Source organism: Lithobates pipiens, unplaced genomic scaffold (genome assembly GCF_037356315.1).
Source record: "Lithobates pipiens isolate NorthernLeopardFrog02 unplaced genomic scaffold, aLitPip1_a1.2 Scaffold_16, whole genome shotgun sequence".
Classification (NCBI taxonomy): Eukaryota; Metazoa; Chordata; class Amphibia; order Anura; family Ranidae; genus Lithobates; species Lithobates pipiens.
In genome coordinates, this window is record NW_027507748.1 from 333,983,274 (window position 1) to 334,010,893 (window position 27,620).

General features: G+C 41.7%; 1 long non-coding RNA gene across 1 annotated transcript; it reads left to right on the forward strand.

Annotated features, from left to right (window-relative positions):
• The first annotated feature begins 10,404 nt into the window (after positions 1-10,404).
• Positions 10,405-27,243, forward strand: LOC143984364 (uncharacterized). The gene is made up of 3 exons (XR_013274810.1): positions 10,405-10,715; positions 13,541-13,642; positions 26,727-27,243. It is a non-coding gene; the product is annotated as an uncharacterized LOC143984364 (long non-coding RNA).
• The last annotated feature ends 377 nt before the right edge of the window (positions 27,244-27,620 follow it).

Here is a 27,620-nt window from a genome sequence, read left to right on the forward strand (position 1 = left end):
CATTGTTCCTAATTTTTACTGACAGTCTACTGACTGGAATGGTACCATCTGATTGGAGAAAAGCCAATGTAGCACCAAGATTTAAAAAAGGGCCAAAATACATCCCTGGGAATTACAGACCAGTTAGCCTAACATTAATAGTATGCAAGCTCTTGGAGGGGATGATAAGGAACTATATAGAAGATTTTAGTAATGAAAACTGTATCATTAGCAGTAGTCAGCATGGATTCCTAAAGAACCGTTCTTGCCAAACCAATCTATTAACCTTCTATGAGGAGGTGAGCTGCTATCTAGATAAAGGAAGGCCCGTAGACGAGGGGTATCTGGATTTTGAAAAAGCATTTGACACAGTTTCCCATAAACGTTTACTGTACAAGGTAAGGTCAGTTGGCATGGACCATAGGGTGAGTACATGAATTAAAAACTGGCTACAAGGGCAAGTTAGGAGGGTAGCGATAAATGGTGAGTACTCAGAATGGTCAGGGGTGGGAAGTGGGGTCCCCCAGGGTTCTGTACTGGGACCAATCCTGTTTAATTTGTTCATAAACAATCTGGAGGATGGGGTAAACAGCTCTCTGTATTTGCTGACAAAACTAAGCTAACCAGGGCAATAACTTCTCCATAGGATGTGGAAATCTTGCAAGAAGATCTGAACAAATTAATGGGGTGGGCAACTACATGGAAAATGAGGTTCAATGTAGAAAAATGTAAAATAATGCATTTGGGTGGCAAAAATATTAATGCAATCTACTCACTAGTGGTTGGTACCTCTGGGGGAATCAAGGATTGAAAAGGACCTGGGGGTCCTAGTAGATGATAGGCTCAGCAATAGCATGCAATGCATTAAAAAGGAGATTAACTCCTGGGATAAAGAGACAATTCTTCCACTCTACAAGACCTTGGTCCAGCCTCACCTGGAGTATCCTGTCCAGTTCTGGGCACCAGTCCTCAGGGAGGATGTACTGGAAATGGAACAAGTACAAAGAAGTGCAACAAATCTAATAAAGGGTCTGGAGGATATTAGTTATGACGAAAAGTTGTGAGCATTGAACTTATTCTCTCTGGAGCAAAGACGCTTGTGAGTGTATATGATTTCAATTTACAAATACCATACTGGTGACCTCACAATAGGGATAAAACTATTTTGCGGAAGTTTAACAAGACACATGGCCACTCACTAAAATTAGAAGAAAAGACAGTGACCTCTTCCAAGCTGTGGAGATTGGACGCGTCGACGTTGACAGACCCCCGTGACTTAACAGACTTACAATTAGGTCTACATGAGTTCTTCACACGGAATGATACCCCTGATGTCTCGGCAATGACTTTGTGGGAAACGCATAAGTGTGTTATAAGAGGCCAATTATAAGCAATCTCTGCGAGGAAGAAGAGAGAGAGTCAAGCCTTAATCCGAGATCTCACTACCAGACTGCGCAAGTTGGAAACTATTCACAAGCGCACCCTGGCAGTGGAGACAGCGCAGGAACTAGTGTAAATTCGGTCACGACTGTTGGAGGAGCTGCATAAACTGGCAAGGCGTCGCAATATACTTGCACATAAATTGTTCTAGGAACAAGGTAATAAACCGGGTCGATTACTAGCAAGAGCCACTCAGCAGCGTAAGACCGCCCACATGATTCACCATTTAGTTGACTCTGGCGGTACGGTCCACTCCAAAAATGAAGACATAGCGAGGCAATTCCAAATCTTCTATAACAAGCTTTATAACCTTCACTCGGAACACCTGGAGCAGGGTATGGCCGCTAAGCGTGAGACTCTGATCAGGGCGTTCCTTAATGCATATAGTCCCAAAGCCCTATCAGAAGTAGACACCCAAGCGTTGGAAGCCCCGCTATCCCATGAGGAATTTATAGATGCGCTGAAGGCCACGAAACCGGGTAAGAGTCCGGGCCCAGACGGATTTACGGCATTATATTGTAAAACGTTTGCGGAAATTTTGTCACCTAGATTCCTCCGAGCATTTAATTCACTTTCCACTGATTCCTGCGAGTCAGAAAGGTTATTGGAAGCTTATGTGGTGGTCATTCCCAAAGAAGGGAAGGATCACACTAATGTAGCAAGCTATCGCCCAATCTCACTTTTAAACGCGGACGTAAAGATCTATGCTAAGGTCTTGGCCTCCCGCTTATCTCGCTATGTGCCTACATGGGTCAGTTTGGATCAAGTGGGGTTTGTCCCTGGTCGAGAGGCCAGGGACAACACCATTAAAGCGCTTAATTTACACCATTGGCTCACCTCTTCCTTGCAGGAGGGCTTTTTCTTGTCGTTGGATGCAGAGAAGGCGTTCGACAGGCTGGCTTGGGACTACATGGATGCGGTTCTGAGCTCACTAGGCCTGGGGCCCAGTATGCGGACCCAAATCATGTCCCTGTATGCTAATCCCAGGGCGAGGGTCAAGGTAAATGGCCACCTGTCAGACGCCTTCTCCATCCACAATGGCACCAGACAGGGGTGCCCATTGTCCCCCCTCCTATATATTCTCTCACTCGAGCCCCTCCTTCGTTGTATACGAGCCAACCCAGACATCAGGGGTATCCAGGTACAAGACCGTGAATTTAAGATAGCTGCATTTGCGGACAACATCCTTTTCTTCCTTTCTTCCCCTTTAACTTCCCTGCCCAACCTTTTAGAGGTACTTGACCAATTTCACTCCATCTCAAATTTAAAGATCAACTACACTAAGTCCTTTGCACTGAACATTTCCCTTCCTGTGGAGTTGATGACCCAGTGTCAACATACCTTTCCCTTCCAGTGGAAGCAAGATGCGATTCAGTATTTAGGCATTCAGTTACCGGCAGATCTGTCGCAACTGTATAGTAGGAATTTTCTGACAGAAGTCCAAAAAATAAAGCAGGACATACAAAAATGGGACAAATCCAATATATCATGGTTTGGAAGAGCGTCTATCCTTAAAATGTCTATTCTTCCACGCCTTTTATATAAAATTCAGACCTTGCCTATTCACTTGCCTGCCTCATTCTTTGGCATGTACAAATCAACATGTAGGGCCTTCCTGTGGCATGGCAGGCCCGCACGTATCAGCTGGGATAAAATGATTCTGACAAAAGATAAAGGTGGCATAGGTCTACCTGATCTACAACGCTATTATTGGGCAGCGCATCTTGCGTGAATTGTCGACTGGAATGTGCACAAAAGTAGTAAGGATTGGGTGGGCTTGGAGGGAAGGGTGACGCACCTAGATCTACAACATCTACCGTGGCTAGCTAAGGAGCATATAACACCCAAGGTTCTGGCACATCCACTCATCGGGCCTACCTTGACCACTTTTGAGGACCTGCAACCAATTCGAAATCATGTTCATGTCCCATAGACTTTAACGGCATTCCATGGCTTTCGAATTTGCCGCGAACACCGCATATTGTTCGCTGTTCGGCGAACGAGCGAACACTCGATGTTCGAGTCGAACTTACATTTGACTTGAACATCGGACTCGTCCCTTGTGGCTGCATCTGGTGGCAGGTGACACACTCGGGAGTTCCCACTGATTTTGCATTATAAGTTGAACCATTTCATTATTTATTGCAATGTAATTATAGAAATAAAGTGCTTCAGTCACCCTGACACCATATAAACCATGGTGCCATGATGATTGAAACGCCAACACCAGCCATTGCCTGCAAAAAATTACTTACCACCATCATGTGCATTATTAGTTTCAGTTGAAAGCAGGCAGTACAATAGGTGTAAAAAATTAAAGGTATGCCAAAGCACTTTAACATATTCCAAAAGAAAATTGCAAAGTCTCTTGAGCTCCTTCTGTCCAGTGTCAGGTCACCTTGAGGCGAGGTGACACATGCACACCGTAGGGATCAGGAGTGCACTGCAAGGTTGTGGACTGCTGCAGACCGGAGACAGATCCCACTGGAGTTAGAGCGTAAGATTCCCTGGGGTGCGGAGTCTAAGAGCCAGCAGGTGTTCACCAGTGCCTCTAGTGGTGAGGATGAACTTGGCTGCAACTGGCTCCAGGTCGCGACCCCCAGGGTCCTCCAGCTCACACCCACAGTAGGCAACAGGAGGATAGGGATAGTGAGGGATAAAGCCAAGGTTGGGGCCACAAGCAGTCAGAAATAGTCGGAGACACGCCAAAAGGTCAGGATCACAGGCAAACAGGGATAGTCAAGGACACGCCAAGGTCGGTAACGGAACAACAGAAGAGCACATGGCAGGTAACAGGAAGCTAACACACAATGGTTGATCAGCAGCATTGGCCTGCAGTGCACAGGTTAATATAGAGCTCCCTGATAGGAGCTAGGGTGGAGCCATGCCAGAAGATGGATTACAAAAGCAGACAGGTGAGGGTCAGCTGGTCTCTAGATGAACACATGGGAACAGGTAAGCAGACAAACTATTGCATAACCATGACATCCAGTCACAGGCTAGGGACAGTGGCCTAACTGTATTTTGTAAATGCAGTAGAGAAAAGTCAGGTCACCAGCCTTGTGTTGTCTTTGTAAATCTCAGGAATTGCTAAACAGGAAAATAAATCCTTAGGCAGATGAAAGAGGTGCCATATAGCAGTGGTCATCAACCCTCAGGACCCACTAACAGGCCAGGTGTACAAGATAACTGAAATACATCACAGGTGATATAATTTGCTGCTCAGTGATTGCATTATTCTAGTCTGCATCTCCCCAAGGTAATACATAAAACCTGGCCTGTTAGTGGGCCCTGGGGACAGGGTTGATGACCACTGCCATATAGTATTTAAAAGTTAAGTACAGCTTTGCGACTATTTTCAAGTTGCACTCATATTTAGTGCGTAACATAAAAAACATGGTCAGCGTCGGCAACCCCCCTCCCTCCCAAAAAGAAAAACTCCACCTCCACTTACCTGAATCGTGGGGTTCTTCTCCCTGCTGACTCTTTACATTTTTTTTTCTAAGGCCGCGTACACACGGGCGGATTGTCTGCCCAACTTAGTCCGCTGAACCGTGTTTCAGCGGACAATCCGCTCGTGTGTGGGCTTCAGCGGACTTTTTCAGCGGACAGTCTGACGGACTAAGTCTTTCGGAATTTCCGTAATTTTGTCCGTCCAAACTTGGTTTTATCCGTCCAAACTTGGTTTCAGCAGACAGTCCGCTCGTGTGTAGGCAAGTTGGAAGGACTAAGTATGGCGCATGCTCAGAAAGGATTTACACGGCCGAAGGTTGCATTGCAGTGTATTGGACGTCGTTTTTCTAGTCCCGTCGTACGTGCTGTACACGTCATCGCGCAAGCTTTCAGCGGACTGTCTGTTCATCGTGTGTGGTCAAGTCCGTTCATTCAAATGTTGGACGGACTGTCTGTCGGATTGTCTGACGAACTTAGTTGGGCAGACAATCCGCCCGTGTGTACGCGGCCTAATTTGGCACAGCTGTACATGAATCTGTCTGCAAAGCCATGTCATTCATTCACATAGTACTGCAGTAGAGGGCTCAAGTATGGTGATGTTACCACACTTGTAGTACATTGATACTTCCTCCAGACCCTTATTTGAAGGACCATACCTTGGTATAAAGCTGCAGCTAGAAGAATAGTCTTCATGAGCTAGATCATTGCACCCATGATCCACTGATTAAAGTTGCAATGCTTTCCCACACTGGATGGCTGACTAATGAATTCACCTTCAGCGGTGTGGAGGCTCTCTTAAAATTTTGCAATGCTTTGCAGCCTTCAATACAGAAAATAAATAAAATAATATATGCACTTTTTTATTAATCATTTTTTACGCTATTTATTTGCAAAATATGAATTTAGATTTTAATCTGTGCATTTAGATGTTTGCCTGGAATTCATTTTTAAATCAGCTCACTCATTACAGGCAGTCAGTAATACTGGGGCATGCAGGAAAATTGGTAGTTGGGTGACAGTCACAGTCTACATAGAAAGTCCATGGTTATTGTCTTTTTGAGCAGCTTACAATCGGAAAGAGCAGAATTCTAGACCTTAACAAGACAGTCAAAACCAAAAACCATCACAAAACTATCATACTACTGTAAGATATGTATTTTCTGCAAAGCTCTTTTAAGATGTGAAAACAAATGCAGGGTAGAATATGGGTCTGTAAATCAAGAGTTCATCATATCAATATACAATTAATTTTATTTTATAGAATTCATGAAATGCTTTTACCATTGCAGATTAAATCAAGTTAGAGAAAATAAGAAAATATCCAACAAGATTACTGTGATCCAGATTTCAATACAGCCTTCTTCCCTAGGCAACATTGTTATTTTAGTGTTTGCTAGTGACAAGGAAGCTTTGTGTTGCTACCTTTGTTTGAACGAAGTATGAACAGAGCTGAACACTGTGTTCAAAAACAAACAAAAGGAACTAAGAGGTTAAAAATAGAAGATTAAACTGAATAGGTCACAAAAGCAAGGCAAGAAAATAAAGGAGAGATCCCAAAAGAGGCCGTTATATCTAATGTCAGCTACCACATAGATTTCTGTATTACTATTATTGAGCAAAAACAAGAATGCATGCAGAGTTATAGCATCCCATAGCAAAGTTGTTAGCTACAGTATGAGAAACAAAGACTCTGATAAAAAGATATTCTTACATTTATTCAGTCCTTTCTCGAGCCTCTTGTAAATTAACCAGTTTGAGACCTTGAAAAAATAAGGCACTGCTAAAAAAATTCCTAGGGACTACCTTTTATGCTGTTATCCTCCTCTCTCACTTTGGCTATGCTGCCATTATATTCAGACCTGCCCTGCGTCTGAGAACCTGCTGCAGCAACTCCTGTGTAAATACTGCCTGGTATCATTAACATAATATTAAATGTTAAAAAAAAAAAGTATATAGTGGTTCACAAAACATCAGTTAAAGTAATTATTCCTATTGTTAACCCTCAGTTAACCCTATTGGCCCCTCTATCTTTTAAAGTAGAACTAAAGGCAACATTTTTTTTTTTTTTTTTTTACATTTTGGATAGAGCAAGGGAAGGTTATAATGTCAGAAACCATGAATCAGACCACGACAGAAATTTAGTTAAAACCACACTTCACTTCAATAATAATAACAATAATAGCAAAAGGTAAACAGAGAAACAAAGTCAAATCATAGCCAGAGTTCGGTAACTGGAATGGATAGCCAGACAAGCCAGGACATCAGGGATCCCGAGATCAGCTTACTTCAGGACAGGCCAGGAAATCAGGAAACCAAAGAATCAGCATAGTGGAACAGCAAGCAGGATCAGGAAGCAGAAGGGACGTCAACTAAGCAAATCTTCAACGGCTACACAGGAGAGAGTCTCTGGATGTGTTGACCAAGGCAAAGGCAGAGAGGAACTGAACACACAGCTTAAGTAACCAGCAGGGCTGGTGAACATGATATCATCATCAGGTGAGAGTAAATCTCTCCAATGTGTCACCAGGGTCACCCTATTACTGTTCTAATGTCAACCCACTATTTGGGATCTTTTTTTTTTATTTCACTTTCAATGATAATTCTAACTTGGACTTTGAGCTTGTGGACTTCTGGTTTTGTAGACTGGAACATGTCTTCCACAATCTTAATCCTGTTAGGAAGCTGTTGGATTCTAAACTGTAGGACCTTAAAGGGGTTGTGATTTTTCACCTTAATATATTGTCTTTCCAGCGATGAGCACACTGGCTCCAGATGTTGTCTCGGGTTCTCATTGGATAGATTGATAGCAGCAAGACCCGAGAGCGCGCCCGCCCGAGTGCTCCCAGAGATAGCACTTTTCTGTCAGGCACTTGAGAAGAGAAGGAGCCAGGAGCACCATGGAGTGACCCCAGAAGAGGAGGATAAGGTCACTCTGTGCAAAACCCTTGCACAGAGGAGGTAAGTATGACATGTTTATTTATTTTTTAAAAGAGACTTTACAATCCCTTTAATTTTAGCTTGGGAGGTGTCAAACACTTTTTTATATAACTAAGCATGAGTCTATTTAAGTTGGAATGAAAGTGATGCAATTCTTCTGGGGTTAACTGTATGTCCATTATCTTCTGAACCAGATAATGAGGAAGGGCATATTATGCAGCTTTTGGCCCTGGTATGCATAATTACTTGTACCTTTGGCAGAGTTGGTTGTGTCAGAGTTAAGGGTAGTAAGTTCATTGTTTCTGGGTTCTGATCATGTGACTGGTGGAGCCTCATGGGTTTGTTTGCTGTTTGGCCTGGTAGTTGAATGGGCCCTATCAGAGATAAGGGCAAGTTCTTTGTCTAAGGGTATATTTAGGTGGTGAATTGTGGTGCTAATGGCTAGGAACATCCTTAGGAATTTGGAGGATTAAACCTTCAGCACCCATCTACAGTAGGTGTGTAAAAGCAGACATAGCAGGCTCAGGTGGGATCAAACGGGCACCCGTGAGTGGAGGTTCAGAAATGACTGCAGTCCTCTCCTCGGATATGGCACTGCTTCTATCACACCATTTTTATACGTGGGCTGGACGGGAGACAGTTGATGAGGACATCTGTTTTGGAGACAATTTTCCTAGTGGGAAGTTCCACTCTCTTTAAAAATACTTCCTCTGGCTTCCAACTGTGACTTTCTGATAGGTAGTGGAGGAAAATCTCCCCAACAGGACACAAACTTAAAGCAAAAAAGATTGGATTCTAACCAATCTGTACTAAATCCAAAACAAAAATACATATTTTGTCTTAGATATACTTTTAGAGATAGCACCTTATCCCATACAAGATTGATGTTTTTATATGCATGATCATTTGCTCATGCTGTTTGCTTTTTCTGTGTATGCTGCATAGTGATGGTTAAACAGATTGAGTCTGGTGTGTCATGGAATTTGGCTATTCAGAGACCGCCTTCACTTGATTCTCATGAGTGTAAAGTGCTGCTTACCAACATACAGTTCATTATTTCTGCCAGTTACTGTTACGTGAACTCTCTTAGACTTAGACACAGATCAATGGAAGTGGCTATAATAGCTATAGAATATTGCAAGTTGCTAAACAGGGAGGTCAGCTAAAGCCATACTACAGTCAAAATTGACAATTAAACATCAAAATGACTAAAGGGAGCACAGCTTACCTACTAATTAAATCAGGTTTTCATTGTCCCTTTTGCTACTAAGTTGATGATCGAAACAAAACCCTGCTTGTGATGTAGAGGAGAAATTCTCAAACTCCTTCATCACAAGCTCCTTTATAGTTATCAAATAAGAATTGTCTAATATAAAAAAAGAAAGATAATAAACAGTAATTAGAAATAACTGCTTTGGAAAATGATTGCCATACCGGGAGAAAGTATGCAATGCAGACTTCAAGAAATACACTCACATTGGCCATGTGTGGTACTCTCTAGGTTATGGTTGCAGTGGATTACCAGCAACTCATGTCATATTGAACTTGTGGATAGACTTTGAACAATAAAGTGTTTACATATTCATTATTCAACCCACTTCCTGTGAGCCCAGGACCCGTCCTGTGGGGTCTTATCATTATGTCGTCCTGGACTCACAGAGAAATGATGTAGAGATTGGAACACCTAATTACTATATGGCATATGCTTTTGCAGCATTCATCACCAATCTACCATCAGAGGAGGATCAGTTTGGCTTTCAGTGCTTCTTCTGAACACTTTAAAGATTAATTGATCTAGAGTGTCTACAGCTACAGAGTTAGGTGAGGACTAGCTTTGAAGCTTATTTAGTGCTTGATAAAAATATGTAAATGGCATAGCCTGGCCACCGATTCACAGTTTTATATTAGCAAATCACAGGTTTACTCTAATGCCCCGTAGACATGATCGGGCTTTCCAACAACAAAACCATGGATTTTTGTTCAAAGGATGTTGGCTCCAACTTGTCTTGCATACACACAGTCACACAAATGTTTACCAACAATTACAAACATAGTGACGTACGTGATATCTCCATTACGAGTGCTAGTTATATCTCCGGCTCGTACTTGATTCCGAGCATGTGTAGACTTTCCGCCAACAAGCTCACATCCAACATTTGTTGCTGGAAAATCTGATTGTGTGTACAGGGCATAAGAGGGATCCATTTAGTTTTAACCTAACTTACTAAAGAGTGCTTTCTTCACTTAGATGTTTGATTACAGGATAAGAGACTAAACCTATTTTAAACATTTATTATTTATAGTGCTACTTTTTCTTGGGTGCGCACATGCATATAGCACAGGAAATAAAAAAAATGCAAACATTTTTTGTGAAAGTTTTTCTTTTTTGTTTCAATTGTTTGTTGCAGATATTTTATGGGTGTTTATGTAAGTTTTAGATTACTATCAAATTTACTTTTTTTCTCTGCTAAACTTTCAAGCCCAGTACTGTAGTTAAATTTTCCCTATTCCTCTGTCAATGAATAAAAGCATCATTTTAGTCTGTTCAAACTAATACATGATCTATTTTATTTTTAGAAGCAAAATGAACAAGAAAATAATTACAGCACCTTTCTCTTCACTAGAAGGATAATACTTCTTTCTACTCTGGTGATCAATAAGAAAATGCTTCTCATGATTCATTTTTTTAAGCTCGATACAAGACGCAATTTGCTTGACAATTATGAACGATCTTTTATCTAGCACAGCTCGGCGAGTCCTGCAATTATGTATTATTGCTTTGCGTCTCAGCTGGGCACTGATTGGCTCAGCTGCCATTTTTTTTCTTTGTATCCCTAAAGACACTGATTTTGCTGATCAATTTGGTCGTGTCGTGGTAGCTGTAATCAAAGTTGGATAGAAGACAGGTAAGGAGTTCAGAATTGTCTCCGGGAAGTTTCCAAGTAATTACACTTGTTTTTTATCGATTGATAAACATCTATAAACTCATTTGTAGGGAAAGATTTAGTGGATCGTAGGGTTATTAGTTGTGCAACACCCACATAATAAATTTTCAGATAAAAATAAAACATTTTGTTTTTTGCAAGAACAAAAGCTTAAATGTGATATAAATGTGCTTTCAGCACAGTATATCCTGTAAGCTATCACAATTCATATTGTGGATATGTGTAGGAATTTCCAAAAAGGGGAAAATTAGCCCACAATTCTGCAACTGGGTACATTTAAAGGTAATGCACAAAATTCCTTCTAGGGATGGTCACAGTGGAGTGGAAATAGGGTGTAACTAAGGGAGTCCCAAAGAAAGCTTTGAGTGGTCCTATGAGGATCACAATAATACACTGGACTGCTGAAGTGTTCTTACTTACAGTACTACCCCTGGTGCAACTGGAAACAGTGCATTTTTTATTTTATTTTGGATTAGTATCTATGTTGACTGCAATCTTTATACTGTATCTCTCCTCCATTAACCACTTAAAAAATACCTTTTTGACTTTATTGACTGTAGGTAACATTAGTTAGAATAAAGCTAGAGCTTGCTGCCAGAACACATATGATGCCTACATTTAACGACTAGCCCTAATAGGATACAGTATGTTAGCAGTTTACCCTAATTGAAAATTCTTCAGCATTTGATAACAGTGGGACCTGAAGTTGGTGACATATGGTGGTCGTTATAACGTTACATGTTCCATGTTTAGACGCATGATTACTGCTCCTGGCAATGAAGAGTCTTCCAGCACAGACTTCCTTAGTGACTCTGAGATGTAATGCATCTAAATGCCAACAGCAGCACCAAAATTTTAAATTTGTGCATATCATGAAAGGATTCTACTGTATGTATGCATTTGCTCCAACTAAAAGTTACCATTTTTTCCCTGACTCCAATAACTTTTCTGCTGAGGAGGAAAACCAAGACTGTGCTTCTGGATTAAGGCCTGATTCACACCTATGCATTTTTAGTGCTTTTTGAATTTTGAAGATTTGCACTACAGTCCATTTAACATGGTTTCTTATGGAACACGTTCTGTAGTGCAAATCTGCAAAATGCACTAAAAATGCATAGGTGTGAATCAAGCCTTAAAGCTTTTAAGGATCAGTTCACTTTTGGAACTTACACACGTATATAAGATGGAGCAACTAACATGCTTCAGCTCTTGCCACCACCACCACTCTCTGACCGCAGACAGGGTCTCCTCTCCCTGGACCCGCTGTCACTTTTCAAAAACAACCATGTTGTGTGGGGCTCATCATTCATTCATTCACAGATTCCTACAGATACCATCTGCCAGCCCAACAGATGGGCTTTTAGTTTCAAAGGGCTACGGGGGCTCTGATGAACACTCGCCCTGCACGAGGGATTCCTTTTGTGCAGAGCAAGTCCATCAATGCTCAGAACCAGGCGAAGGACTGCGATCATGTGAACATTCTAATATTAAGACAGTTCCTGACTTAGAGATAAGCCTTCACACTGTATGTAGTAAAAATGCAGAGTTCCTCTGAAAAGTGTTGTCCCATGTTACTACACACTGTAACTCTAGTAGATGCTGCATTAGGGGGGATGTGCTGAGCCTCTGCTAACTCCAACAGTCCAGCGTACCTCCGATACCTCACTCCCAGTAACAGAATGGGGTCCTGCCGAGCACATAGGAAAGACCTCATGTGTGCCCATTAACTCCTTCCTTCCCATACCTCATGACCAGGGCATATATCTCTGTTTGGTTTTGGTTGCTATTGGATACCAACAGCTAAGGAGCCAGCCAGCATATTGACCCCTTTGCTACCGGAGGACCTGTCATCTTTACCAGGTACAATGCCTAACAACTGGTTGCTTGATGTCTTGAACATGTGCTTAGTTACCCTTAGCAACTACACTCCTTCTTTCTTGTCTTGCTGCGATAACTCTTTTGTAGTGGTGTTACTTCATATCCTTTAATGCCTTGCAGACCCTGGTTCTTTAGATATGCCAGAACCAACATACACCCCTTTGAGTAACTTCAGACTAGGCTTAGAAGAGTTAATGTAACTTTACTGGATAAACTTCGACATTACAGTCCAATATGAACTTGTCCAATTACTAGCAATATCTACAGTTATGTGGCTGCCCAAGCATACCTATATATAAGACAATAGTCCATGCTGATATTCTCCTTGGCTTGGATGTTTTCCGTAAACCCTGGAGCTGGGAGTGAGAACAAGATAGACAAAGAGCCCTGGACCTCAGTCTTCCCCCTTTTTATATCACAAGTGGGCTGGCTGGGACCAAAAAGCCTAGAACTGAGATCACATAACTTACCCTTTGCCCCAGTCTGAGCCAGTAGCTAAATCACTTGACCATTGGGGGCTGGCCCTGTATAGGAGATAATTGATAGGAGGGTTCTTGGGAGGCAAGGAGATTATCAGGCTTGGTGAGCTGAGTGGACAACAAGTAGATATTGATGATGGAGACAGGATAGCTGGTGCCATGACGTTTGGGTTTCTGACTAATTTGGTGAGTACTTACAGTACAGTCCCTTAAGTCCCATGAGACTTTGCAAGACCCTGACAATCACAGGCATGACTCCTAGAGGCAGAGGCATGATGGGATTTGTAGTTTCACCACAGCTGGAGGGCCGAGGTTGCCTACCCCTGACTTACAATATCCTAGTTCCATGCATAATACTATTCCTCTGCCTGCCTTCTAGTTTGGATTGCTTTAATACAAGTTTGTCATTCTTTTTTTGCTTTATTTCAGTACCAGATATATAGACTGTGGACATATTCTCATTGTGAGAGCCACTTATGGAATGCATGTTGGAGATAACAATATCTACTTGCTATATCATCGTATTTGTAGGTCAGTATAGTTGGGATGGTTAATAGTATTATATAAATTAGTCTGTAAGTGAATAAATGGGAATTTGATAATAAATATGGTTGTTGATATAAGATAAGATGGAGGCAGATCAGGATCAGGCCACCCTATGCTTTTGATCCAGTATCTTATTATGGTACATTTTCTGGCAAAGCTGTGGTTCCAGTTCTCCTAATGATCTGGGGTCTATTGCAACAGTCTAGTACAACACTGCTGAGATGCAAATATGTAAAAAGCCAGATCAATAATTAGTGCAATCCTTATATGCAAAAAAATCTTGGTTCTAGTGCAACAATCTAGCATGACATAAAAAAATATAAATATTGTGCATATGTAAAAACAACAGTGTCATTATATAAACAAACACGAAAAAGCACAAAACACAATATCCTTCTCATGATACCCTCTGGCGGATACTAACAAAAGTGCTAGTGCACTAAAAGTCCTTATATCATGAAGTTAATAAAATAATAAAAGTGACAGGTGCTCTTCAAAAACTGTATTCTGTGCTTCTTAGAGGTGCCCCATAAGAAATTTACTCACCGGAACTATTCACCCCACATGGGGGTATTTCGCCTTCATAGTATTTGCCTGGTCCTGCTTCAGCTGGTTGGTTCCGTGTTTGCGGTGTAAGGCATAAAATAATCTTCTTTCAGCTTTCCCTTTATTGCTCCCAGCAGAATGTGGTGGCTTCCAAACTAATGGAAAAGCCAAAAGTGCTGTAGGGAAAAACTTTCCCAGGTGTATCCATAGAGGTAATGGTGCTCCTGGAGTGTATGGAATTACGATCTCATACCCAATGCCAGTAAAATCGATTTGGTGCCACAGACTCGCTCAGAAGAAGCCAACGTCTGCCAAGCTCTGATGAGCTGAGCAACTTTTGGTCTTGGCTGTAGGCCAGGATCCAGTCTTCTTACTTGGGATGAAATAAAAGGTTCTGTCCGGAGGTCAAGGCAAGGAAGTGGCTTTATGTTGTCAGTCTAGAACAGGAGGTAAATTTTTAAACTCACCGATCTAGCAACCTGGTTACACGTGTAGTCCACTAACATGTCCTCCAGCTTTCAAACAAAAAACCTGTGCAGAGGTATGGAAAGCCAAAGGACATGTCTGCAGGAGCCCTCTTTGCACCCATGATCTACTGATTACAGGTGTAATGCTTTCCAGGCTCCTGTAGGCAAAAATAATAAATGCAATTTTTTTTCTACACACATATGTGCATTTATTGTTTTTTATGGAAAAGTACACTTAGCCTTTAAAGTGATTGTTAGGCCACTACTATAAATACCTCCCATTCTTCTGTCACATAACAATATGTGTCCCTGTGACGGTGTTATATAAAAAATATGCTCATCTGCACCTATATTAGAGTGGCTTCTGGCACTCATGTGACTCCTCGGCTCACTCCTCTGCCTGGCTGACAGCTCCAGCGGGTGGGGCCAAGCACTCCTGATTACGTGAGCAGGAGGGTAAGAGAGGAGAGAGAGAGAGAGACGAGGAGCCACGTGAGCGCCAGGAGCTGCTCTGATATAGGTACAGATCAGCATATTTTTTATATAACACAGGCACTGGGATACATATTGTTATGTTACAGAGGGGATAGGAGGATTTTATAGTAGTTATGGGGGCAACAGGAGGGCAGGGGGGTGGGCACTACACAGAACAGACAGGCAAGTACAGAGGGCAGAGAGGAGGACAGAGAAGGACAGAGCAGAAATGGGAGGCAGGATCAGCCAGGTTTTTTAGTTGATATAAGGGGCCAAATCACACAGCACAAGCACTGTGCTGTTATTCATGCAGGGTATGTTTTTTTTTTTTTTTTTTTAGGTTAACAAACACTTTAACTTTCCTAAAACTCTACACAAACTTACTGTTCTTTCTCCTAGGTTTCCACCTAGTACCATCCAGTCAGACATTCCATAGCAGGGAAAGTGATCAATATGGATAGGTACATTTTCCTGAATTAGATTTACCATGTTTGAGATGGGGTGAACCTGAACTTAGTTACAAATCCCATTGAAGTCTAAGGAAGAGCAAATCCGGTTAGTAAATTCAGTCCATTTAAAAGACTAATAGGCAAACAAAGGGCACAGAAGGTGGGCCTTGCCACTGGCGTTACAGTATGTACCATTACATTTTTTTCCAAAATTAAAATAATGCAGGGACGGGGTTTTATTATATAGTTTAGTGGGCAACATTAAAAATACACAAATCATTTAAATAATAATTTAAATGACAGCCACAGTAACAGTGTACACTGGCAGAGCATTTTTTTTGTGGAATGGATTTTTTTTCTTTTACTTTTTACTTGTCTTACATACAACAGCAGCACTCCATTTTGAATGGAGTCAGTTTTTTTTTTTAAAAAGAATGTTTTCATTTAGAAACAGCAGCAACACATGTTTTTTTATCAAACACTAATAGGTTCAGCTAGACCAACAGATAGAAATTGGCCAGTAGTTTGCTAAAGCTGTCTTTGTTCTAACCAATGCAAACCTTACGTGCCATTGGCCATGCCTATTATAGTCGCATCTGGAATTAAAAACCACAAATGATAAAGCAGTGTAAATTTTTCCAGCAGTGGGGCATTTTTTAATGAGGAAGAACTGTGTGAATTTAGAAAATGGGTAGAGGCTGTGGTTTTACTACTAAAATTAGGACACCACAGAAGATACAAAGCTAAGCCCAAATTTACTAGAGACAAAGAGCACAGTCTAGAGATTTAGTACAGAAAAAATAACAAATAAATGAAATACTGCAAAAAGAAAACAGTAGTGTAAAATGTCCAGCAGCATAGCAGTCTTAATTAGAGATAATAGGCCTAACCAGTGCATCGCTAACTTTTTTTTATATATCAGAATGCAAGGTGCAGTGAACGTGAGTGATATAATGTGAAGTGGTTTAGCTGCACACTAGTCTTGCGCTTTTCTTTTAAATGATGTAGCGGCATGCAAACCCGAAAATACCACCCCTCAAACAAAAACTGACTTAAAAAAAAAGAGTTTTGAAACAAAAAAGAACCATAGAAATAACCTTATCAACAAAAATAAAAATCACTATACCCCCAAAATATATATATAATTTTTAAAGAGGAAGTAAACCCTGATGAGTTTACTTCCTCTTTCATTCCCTGCAAAGGCAAAGCATAATTGACTACTATGCATCGCATAGTAGTCCATTATGTGTCACTTACCTGACACAGGAGCCAGCGAAGTCGCCGATGTCCTCTGTAGTCCGCCGCATCCATCTTCTTGGTGGGGTCTCGCAGCTCCGCCGCTGTCATTCGGCGAGGCCGCGATGACGTCACTCCCGTGCATGCGCACGGGAGCCGACACGCGTGGCAGCCCCGTCGCTGAGAATGCCGCGATCAGTGCGCCTGCGCGCCGCTGTCTACGGCGCATGTGCCGTAGACAGCGGTGCCTGTTTTCGGGCAAATATCTCCTAAACCATATAGGTTTAGGAGATATTTCTTGGACCTACGGGTAAGCCTTAATCTAGGCTTACCTGTAGGTCAAAGTGGTTTGTAAGGGTTTACAACCACTTTAAGGAACAGGAATAAATGCTCTCCTCAAGGCTTTGCTCTCCCCACTCTCCCCACTCTCACAGATGACAGTAGGCTCTTTAAATTTATAGGCTACTGGGATCAACTTTACAGCAACTCCAAAAGAAGAAAGGGAACTGCTCACTGTATTAAATGCTGCACATCCAGTTTCATCAGTCCAACAAAGAGACCAATCCATCTGAGATTCAAACACCCCAATGTGTTTCACTCAGCAAGGAGATATGATTAACTGCTTCAGCCCCGGAAGATGTTATCCCCTTCCTGACCAGAGCCCGTTTTGCGATTCTACACTGCGTCATTTTAACTGACAATTTTATGGTCATGCGACGTTGCAAACAAAAAACAAAATTGATGTTCCTTTTTTCCCACAAATAGAGCTTTCTTTTGGTGGTATTTGATCACCTCTGCGGTTTTTATTTTTTTTTCTATAAACAACAAAACAGAAACAATTTAGAAAAAAACGCAATATTTTGTACTTTTTGCTATAATACATATCCCCCAAAAATATATAAAACTATTTTTTCCCTCAGTTTAGGCCTATATGTGCTCTTCTACATATTAAAAAAATCGCAATCAGCGTATATAGATTGGTTTACACAAAAGCTATAGCGTCTACAAAATAGGTGATAGTTTTATGGTATTTTTATTATTAGTAATGGCAGTGATCTGCGATTTTTATTGGGACTGCGACATTATGGTGAACACTAGGGATGAGCTTTGAGTGAGAACATGAGTTCGACTCGAACATTGCCTGTTCGCCTGTTCAGCGAACAGTGAACAATTTGGGCTGTTCGCAGCAAATTCGAAAAGCCGGAACACCCCATACAAGTCTATGGGAGAAATCTAAAGTGCTCATTTTAAAGGGTAATATGCAGGTTACTGTCCTAAAAAGTGTTTGGGGACCCGTTTTTTCAGGAGCAGTGATTTTAATAATGATTAAAGTGAAACAATAAAAGTGTAATATTCCTTAGACAAACACACTTTTGAAAAATTCCTTTATTTAAAATAAAAAAAAATGTAAAAAAGATTCCAGCTGTGCTAATCCACTCTTGCTATGCAGCGACAGATCTCCGGGGTCCAGCGATGGATGATCATATCCAGCGACGGGGGATCTCTCAGTCCAGCGCTGCCCATACATCCTTCTTCTGTCTCCACTGCGGAGACTGCGGAGATCCCAGCGCTGACGTTTCTTATATTAGGAGGGCGGGGCCACCCGTCACCTGACCCCGCCCCTCTGACGCTGGAGAGGGAAGCCAGGGGTTCCCCAGTGATGTGTGGATGACCCCGCCCCCTCTGATGTAACGCAGGTTTCCGTTACATCAGAGGGGGCGGGGTCACCCACGCGTCACTGGGGAACCCCTGGCTTCCTTCACCAGCGTCAGAGGGGGCGGGGTCAGGTGACGAGTGGCCCCGCCCTCCTAATATAAGAAACGTCAGCGCTGGGATCTCCGCAGTGTCTCCGCAATGGAGACAGAAGAAGGATGTATGGACAGCGCTGGACTGAGAGATCCCCCGTCGCTGGATATGATCATCCATCGCTGGACCCCGGAGATTCGTTGCTGGATAGCAAGAGTGGATTAGCACCGCTGGAATCTTTTTTTTTTTTTTTTTATTTGTAATAAAGGAATTTTTCAAAAGTGTGTTTGTCTTATTTAACCATTTTGACACTTTCTTTGTGAAATGGTAGGGGTACTTTTGTACCCCCTTACCATTTCAAACGGGGGGGGGGCAGGATCTGGGGGTCCTTCCAGATTCTGATAAGCCCCCCGCCCGCAGACCCTCACAACCACCGGCCAGGGTTGTGAGGATGAGGCCCTTGTCCTCATCAACATGGGGACAAGGTGCTTTGAGGGGTCACAGACCCCCAAAGCATCCTCCCAATGTTGAGGGTATGTGGCCTGGTACGGTTCAGGAGGGAGGGGGGGTCGCTCTCTCGTCCCCCCCTCTTTTCCTGCGGCCTGCCAGGTTGCGTGCTCGGATAAAGGGTCTGGTATGGATTTTTAGGGGGACCCCCAAGTCAATTTTTTTTTTTAATTTGATGCGGGGTTCCCCTTAATATCCATATCAGACCTTAAGTGTCTGGTATGGATATTTAGGGGGACCCCCACATCATTTTTTTTTTAAATTTGACACGGGGTTCCCCTTAATATCCATGTCAGACCTGAAGGGCCTGGTAATTGAATTTAGGGGAACCCCCACGCTTTTTTTTTTTTAGTCAATGAATGAATGAATTGGCTAATACAGAGAACACTCATTGAATGTTCTCTGTATTACGGGGAGCCGACAATTTAGCCGCAAGTGATTTTAAAAGACTTTTTTTCCTGCACAAATGACACTTTGTGCAGGGACAGTTCTAAGCACGGGAAACATGCGCCCCTTCACAGGCATACTATAGATACCCCCCAGCTACGAAATTTAAAGGAATATTACACTTTTATTGTTTCACTTTAATCATTATTAAAATCACTGCTCCTGAAAAAACGGACGTTTTTAAAACTTTTTTTTGCATTGATCCATGTCCCCTGGGGCAGGACCCGGGTCCCCAAACACTTTTTAGGACAGTAACTTGCATATTAGCCTTTAAAATGAGCACTTTAGATTGTGAACGTTGGAGTCCCATAGACTTTAATAGGGTTCTAAAGTTCACACGAAGTTTAGGTCTGTTCGCAGGTTCTGGTGCGAACCGAACAGGGGGGTGTTCAGCTCATCCCTAGTGAACACATTGGACACTTTTGAGACTATTTTGGGACCATTGTCATTTATACAGCGATCAGTGCTATAAAAATGCACTGATTACTGTGTAAATGACACTGGCAGGGAAGGAGTTAACCACTAGGGGCCAATGAAGGGTTAAGTGTGTCCTAGTGAGTTATTCTAACTGTGGAGGGGATGGGTTTTAACTCACATGACAGTGGAGCAGTGATCTCTCTCATGACACAAGGAATAATGGGGAAATACCTTGTTTACATAGGCACTTCCCCGTTCTGCGACACGATCGCTGGGAGACTGGTTACGTTGTATGCGGCGGGCCTGCTATCCTCGCCTCTTAAAGGGGATATATGGGTACGCCCATTTGCCCATTGCTGGCATTGTGACAACGTATATCAGTGGGTGATGGTCGTCAAGTGGTTAAAGTAGAACTATAGGATTTTTCTTTCATTTTGGGTAGAGTAATCAAGGGCTATACCCCTGTTGCTTTATTTTTTGCCATCTGTGTCCCATTGAGGAGATTTACCTTCAATTCCTTTGCCATAGTGAAATAGGAAGTGAGAGGAAATCCCAGCAAACATTTCCCCCTCTATTACTTTTCTGGGTATGACCCAACATTTGTGATTTTCTTTTTCTTTCACTTTTGGTAAACAGGACACATAGAAAGGGTGAATCTAACAGGGACACAGATGCCAAAAAAGACCCAGCTGTCTTGGTTCACGTTGGAACTAATGACAGAATATATGGAAGGTGGAAGTTCCTTCCCAGATAACAAGGATAACTTGCCACAAATTTGTGGCAGTGTTGAATTGTTGAATTGTCTGTTAACTTGCTTTACGTTTTCACTGGCAAGTTTTTACAGAGCACTTGAAGAGCAAGTTGTAGTTGACACTTTTCCATATTGTAGCAAATTTATGTGGCAAGCCTCTAGCAAGAGCAAAGTTGTAGTGGTGAGTCTACAGCAAGAGCTCTGTAAGTCTACAGCATGAAAATTAAGCCACAGTGACCCCTGTGGTGGGATGACTATTGTACAGCATAACTGAACCAGAATGTGCAGCAATTGTGCAAAAAACTTGTGAACCCTGGCAAGTCTAGCAAAAGCTTAGCAAGTAATTTTCAAATTTGCAACACAATTGCTTTCTATCTGGGTTAAGAACCAATTTAAAGAACAAGGCTGCAAGTTGAAGGGAAGGACCACCAAGGTGATATTTTCAGAAATATTGCCTGTGCCATGCACAACACAGGAAAGGTAGGGGGTGATTAGAGAGCTGAATGCATGGCTAAAGACCTGGTAGAAGGAGGAGGGATTTGGGTGTTTAGAGCACCGAGCTGACTTTTCATTGCGGTGCAAATGATATGATGGTTTGCACCTAAATGGAAGAGGGTCTTCTGTGCTCAGGGAGAAGTTTATGGGATGGCTGGAAAAGTATTTAATCTAGTATTGTGGGGGAGAGTGAATTGGAATATAATAGGCAGACAGGCCAGACAGGGGTCAACCCCTATTGGTGGATAGAATGGGGAAAGATGAGGGGGCAATGGCAGATGATATGAAGGTTCCTATGTTACAATCAACCATTGGAACTGGTACTATTTGTACTAAAATAAAAAATATGCAACATACATTTGCAAAATGTTTATAGTAAAAAAAAAAATTAAACTTTTTGCTATAATACAATGTATAAAAAACACATTTATTCTATTCATCAGTTTAGGTTGATATATATTCTTCTACATGTTTTTGGTAAAAAAAAATTGCATCAGGCCTATACTGATTGGTTTTCGCAAAAGTTATCGCATCTACAAATTATAGGATAGATTTAGGGACTTTTTTTTTTTTTATTGTTATTACTAGTAATGGCGGTGGACAGGTCTGACCCCAAATTACACTTTTTGGGGACCAATGACATTATTACATTGATCAGTGCTATAAAAATGCACTTATCAATGTAAAAATAACAATGGCAGGTAGTTAAGGGGTTAACACTAGGGGGAAATCAAGGAGTTAAGTGTGTTCCCTAGGTGTGTTCTACCTGTAGGGGGAATGGGCTCACTGGGACATGACAGAGATCACTATTCTTGATCACTGGGAACAGAAGATCTCTTACATGTCCCCTATCATAAGGGGGATCCACCTTGTTTACACTGTTAAAATGGCTATACATAATAAAAAAAAGAGCTTTTAACCACTTCAGCCCCGGAAGATTTTACCCCCTTCCTGACCAGAGCACTTTTTGCAATTCGGCACTGCGTTGCTTTAACTGACAATTGTGCGGTCATGCAGTGCTGCACCAAAACAAAATTGATGTCCTTTTTTTCCCACAAATAGAGCTTTCTTTTGGTGGTATTTGATCGCCTCTGCGGTTTTTATTCTTTGCACTATAAACGAAAAAAGAGCAACAATTTTGAAGAAAACGCAATTTTTTTTAACTTTTTGCTATAATAAATATCCCCCAAAAATATATTGAAAAATCTTTTTCCTCATTTTAGGCTGATACGTATTCTCCTACATATTTTTGGTAAAAAAAATCACAATAAGCGCACATTGATTGGTTTGCGCAAAAGTTATAGCATCTACAAAATAGGGGATAGTTTTATGGCTTTTTTTTTTTTTTTTTGCTAGTAATGGCGGCGATCTGCGATTTTTATCAGGACTGCGACATTACGCCAATGCGTTGGACAATTTTGACACATTTTTGGGACCATTGGCATTTTTACAGCAATCAGTGCTATAAAATTGCATTGATTACTGTGAAAATGTCACTGGCAGTGAAGGGGTTAACCACTAGGGGCAGTGAAGGGGTTAAGTGTGTCCTAGTACGTGTTCTAAATGAAGAGGGAGGAGACTGTTCAAGGGAGATAACAGATTGCCTGTTCATACTCTGTATGAACAGGCGATCTGTCTGTTCTCCCCTCAGAGAACCGGAAACTGTGTGCCCCGAGCGATTGCTGGAGCCTGGCAGTGATCACAATTGCTGGGCACTCGCATCGGCTCAGTGGTCGAGTAGGGGGTGCGTTCCTCCAGCGGCGCGCACGTGCCCTCTAGTGACCGTCTATGGTACAGACGTACCATGACAGCAATTTGCGCAGCTGAGTCATGTTTGCCGCAGTATAACTGCGGCGGTTGGTCGGCATGTGGTTAAAAAATATAAAAATGGTGCTCCCTTAATTTTTAATATCTTTATAAATGATATATATGGTCTGGGATTAAAAGTACATTTTCTCTAATTGCAAATAACACTAAGCTATGCAGTGGAATACAGGATGTCTCCAATTTACAAGCCAGCCTCAATGTACTGTCTAATTAGGCAACTATGTGGCAAATGAGGTTTAATGTTGATAAATGTAAAGTTATGCACTTGGGGGCTAAGAATATGTATGCATCATACATACTAGGGGGAGTACAACTGGGGGAATCAATGGTGGGGAGGGATCTGGGGGTTTTGGTAGATCATAAGCTCAATAAAAGCATGCAATGCCAAGCTGCGGTTTCCAAAGCGAGCAAAGTATTTTCTTGTATTAAGAGAGGTATGGACTCCAGAGAGAGAGATATATTCTCAAAAAGGATATCAGCGAACTGGAGAAAGTGCAGAGAACGGCAACCAAACCGCTAAGAGGTATGGAGGAATTCAGGTATGAGGAAAGATTAGAGGAACTGAATCTATTCTCTCTTGAGAAGAGGAGATTAGGGGTGAAATGATCAACATGTACAAATACATAAGCGTTCCATATAGTGTTCTATATAGTGTGTTCCATATAGTGAACTTGGTGTTGAGTTATTCACTTTAAGGTCATCACAGAGGACAAGGGAGCACTCTTTACATCTAGAAGAAAAAATATTTAATTTCCAAATATAGAAAGGTTTCTTCATAGTAAGAGCTGTGAAAATGCAGAATAGATTCCCTCCAGAGGTGGTTCTGGCCAGCTCAGTAGATTGCTTTAAAAAAGGCCTGGATTCTTTCCTAAATGTACATAATATAACAGGGTACTAACATTTATAGGTAAAGTTGATCCAGTGAAAATCGGATTGCCTCTCCGGGGATCAGGAAGGATTTTTTTCCCCTGCTGTAGCAAATTAGATCATGCTTTGCTGTTTTTTTTTTTACTTCCTCTGGATCAACTGTGGGTAAAGGATTGTGTAAATGAATATGAGGCATTGTTATACAGTGAGAGGTTCACTTTCTATTTTACAAAGTTACCAAAAAATTTAGATAGGCAAAAATAAAGGTCCTACCAGTGAAAAATAAAATTTAGCATACTCCGAAATATAGAGCACATTTTTTTATAGCAGAAGACCAGTGGCATGAGCAATAGAAAAGGATGAGTATTAATGGGGCAGTAGCTAAAAGAGACCACTTCTAAGATTGTCAATCACTAATTAATGGTTAAATCAGCCACTAAATAAAATGAAAGACAAGGCCCCCGATAATATGAAAAGAAATTGAATGAAAAATAAGACAGCAAAGAGGATGATTGCCGAAAGAGCTAGAAAAAATAGTAAGTTGCTGATTCCTAACTGACCCTTGTACAGTATTTCCCTAGTCCTCTCCCTATCTGAAAGCAAAAAGTCACCACTACTGCTGCCCAACCTATTAAATTGTGGGATGAGGCAGCACTGGAATGTCATTTCACACAGCCATGCTTATTTTAGAATGATCAGGAGAAGAAGTTGTTGTTGCCTGTATACCATAACACTCAGACCAAGAAAGGTACTGTAGCTCTATGGGGTTTTATGGTAAGCCTTTGTGACTGCTTTGGTGAATTTGGATGTCCATTGCCTTGTCTTATTTTTACATAAATAATAGTGCACTTCTGGTTACTATGCAAGAAATGAAATACTAAAAATGTATCAATATACAATCAAACAGTGAATGAAACAGTCCATAATGTTCAATATGAAAATAATTCCATGTGCTAATAGCAATGAAAGTATTTAGTTGAACAAAGGTGTATCTAAGGCTGGATTCACACCTATGCATTTTTTGTGCTTTTTGCATTTTGCAGATTTGCCCTACAGATCATGTTCCATAGGAAACCATGTTAAATGGACTGTAGTGTATATATTCAAAATGCAAAAAGCACTAAAACTGCATAGGTGTGAATCCAGCCTAATTCTTATCCAAGTAATGAATTATCCCACTGCGTGGCAAACCATGTGAATTGTTAAGGGATTTTACCATACACACATGCCCTCCACTGTAATCAAACCTCTTATCAGATGGCTGTGATCCCCAATTACAGAGATCAAACACAAAGGAGGAATAATGGGTGTCTCTAAATAGGATCAGTATGGTCCACTGGGTTTCAACATATGATATTCCCCAATACAAATGAACAACTTCAGATCCAACGCAGACAGATACGATAGAGGAAAAGGAACATAGGCAGCACATAGCGTGAATTCTGCTAGTACACATTTATTGTTAAAAACCCTTCAATGCAGGGCCGCTGATAGAAATCATGGGGCCCCGTACAGCCTACCTGACAGGGCCCCCTTTTGCTCCACCCTGGCCCCGCCCCTGGTCCCTCCTTCAGCCCCACCCATTGTCCCTCCCCAGACCCCGCCTTGAAATAAAGTGTAGGTTTGTCTACAAGTGATATTTGGTTTTCTCCAGTTTTTATCCAAAAGAAATACTGTTTTCAGATGAGAACAGACCTCTTTATTATCTATACGTAATACAAACCATTAATGAATAAATAAAATGGTATTTTGGAGAGTCTTGGCAGGGTATTTATTGCAGAGTATTGGCAGGGTATTTATTGCAGAGTATTGGCAGGGTGTTTATTGCAGAGTCTTGGCAGGGTGTTTATTGCAGAGTCTTGGCAGGGTGTTTATTGCAGAGTCTTGGCAGGGTGTTTATTGCAGAGTCTTGGCAGGGTGTTTATTGCAGAGTCTTGGCAGGGTGTTTATTGCAGAGTCTTGGCATGGTGTTTAATTGCAGAGTCTTGACAGGGTATTTAATTGCAGAGTCTTGGCAGGGTGTTTATTGCAGAGTCTTGACAGGGTGTTTATTGCAGAGTTTTGGCAGGGTGTTTATTGCAGAGTCTTGGCAGGGTGTTTATTGCAGAGTCTTGGCAGGGTGTTTAGTTGCAGAGTCTTGGCAGGGTGTTTAATTGCAGAGTCTTGGCAGGGTGTTTAGTTGCAGAGTCTTGGCAGGGTGTTTATTGCAGAGTCTTGGCAGGGTGTTTATTGCAGAGTTTTGGCAGGGTGTTTATTGCAGAGTCTTGGCAGGGTGTTTATTGCAGAGTCTTGGCAGGGTGTTTAGTTGCAGAGTCTTGGCAGGGTGTTTAATTGCAGAGTCTTGGCAGGGTGTTTAGTTGCAGAGTCTTGGCAGGGTGTTTAGTTGCAGAGTCTTGGCAGGGTGTTTAATTGCAGAGTCATGGTGGGATGGCGTCAAGGCTGGGCTGATTGGTGGCTTTTTTTTTTTTTACATTGAATTTACTTTGCTGTTCAGGTTGCCCGGGCCCCCCTGCTGGTCAGGCCCGGTACAGCAGGGCCAGTTGTACTGGCCTATCAGCGGCCCTGACCATGCATAATGTAGCAGGAAAGTATAACTTTCTGGAAAAAGAGAAAGCTGGATGTCAAGAGACAGACTTCTGGTGACTGTCCCTTTTTCATGGTGAATAGAATATCCTTTACCTTGGATCAAGCTGAGAGAGTGAATACTAAATAATTTAATAGTTAAGGTTTCTGAAGGTTGGTGAGCTAGAAAAATTCAGCTTAGTCTCTTTTATTTAAGTTACATTTTGTTTTCTTTGTCGTGCCAATGAGTAAGAGTTCTATTTTCCGTGTGGATGTAGGTACCCTACAGAATAAATCACTTCATCACGTCATTTGGCTAAATCAGGAATACTGAGAGCATCTGGGTGTCTGGAAGAATGTTCATTGATCTGACTACAATAATGAGAAATCTGGCTGCTATGGATAATTGCACTTTGCACATTATTGTTGCTCTTTGGATTGTCTTAGTAAATAAGCTTGCTTGCCTTAAATATCTGTGCTTTGATGAGGCTAGTTATATTACTGTCATTTTGTGTATTCCATGAGAAATAAGGTAAGACAAAAATTCAATGGTAACTAATCAAATGTAGCTTTTAACAGATGATATTAGGCAAACGAATGAAAGCAATTCCCAAGCTGTGGTCATTTTCCTGTATTAATTACAATTTCAAGTTTTCAAGAACATTGCTGGCTTAAAAAAAAAACACACTTAATAAAAATAGTTTATTTATGCATTTATTTTAATAATGGAATCACTGAACATTTTTTTTTTCATAGTAAAACATAAAGTGTATATAATGCCTCGTACACACGATCAAACAATCCGGAGAAAAATCCGGTGGACAATCCGCCCGTGTGTAGGCTCCGGCGGACTTTTTTTACCCAAAAGTCCGGTGGACTAAGAAAGTATTTTTGCACTCCAATCTGTCTGCTGGACTCGCATTTCGGTGGACAATACGGCCCCGTGTGCGCCAGTCCGCCGTACTTTTGAAATGAATGGACCTTTCCCGCCCGGAGAAAAGTCTTCTCATTTTGAACGTGTCTCCGGGTAGCCGCCTTATTAAAAGGGGCTCCCGGATTCCGATAAGCCCCCCCGCCCGCAGACCCGACAACCAACGACCAGGGTTGTCGGGAAGAGGCCCTTGTCCTCATCAAGATGGGGACAATGTGCTTTGGGGTGGGGCGGCCGCGCG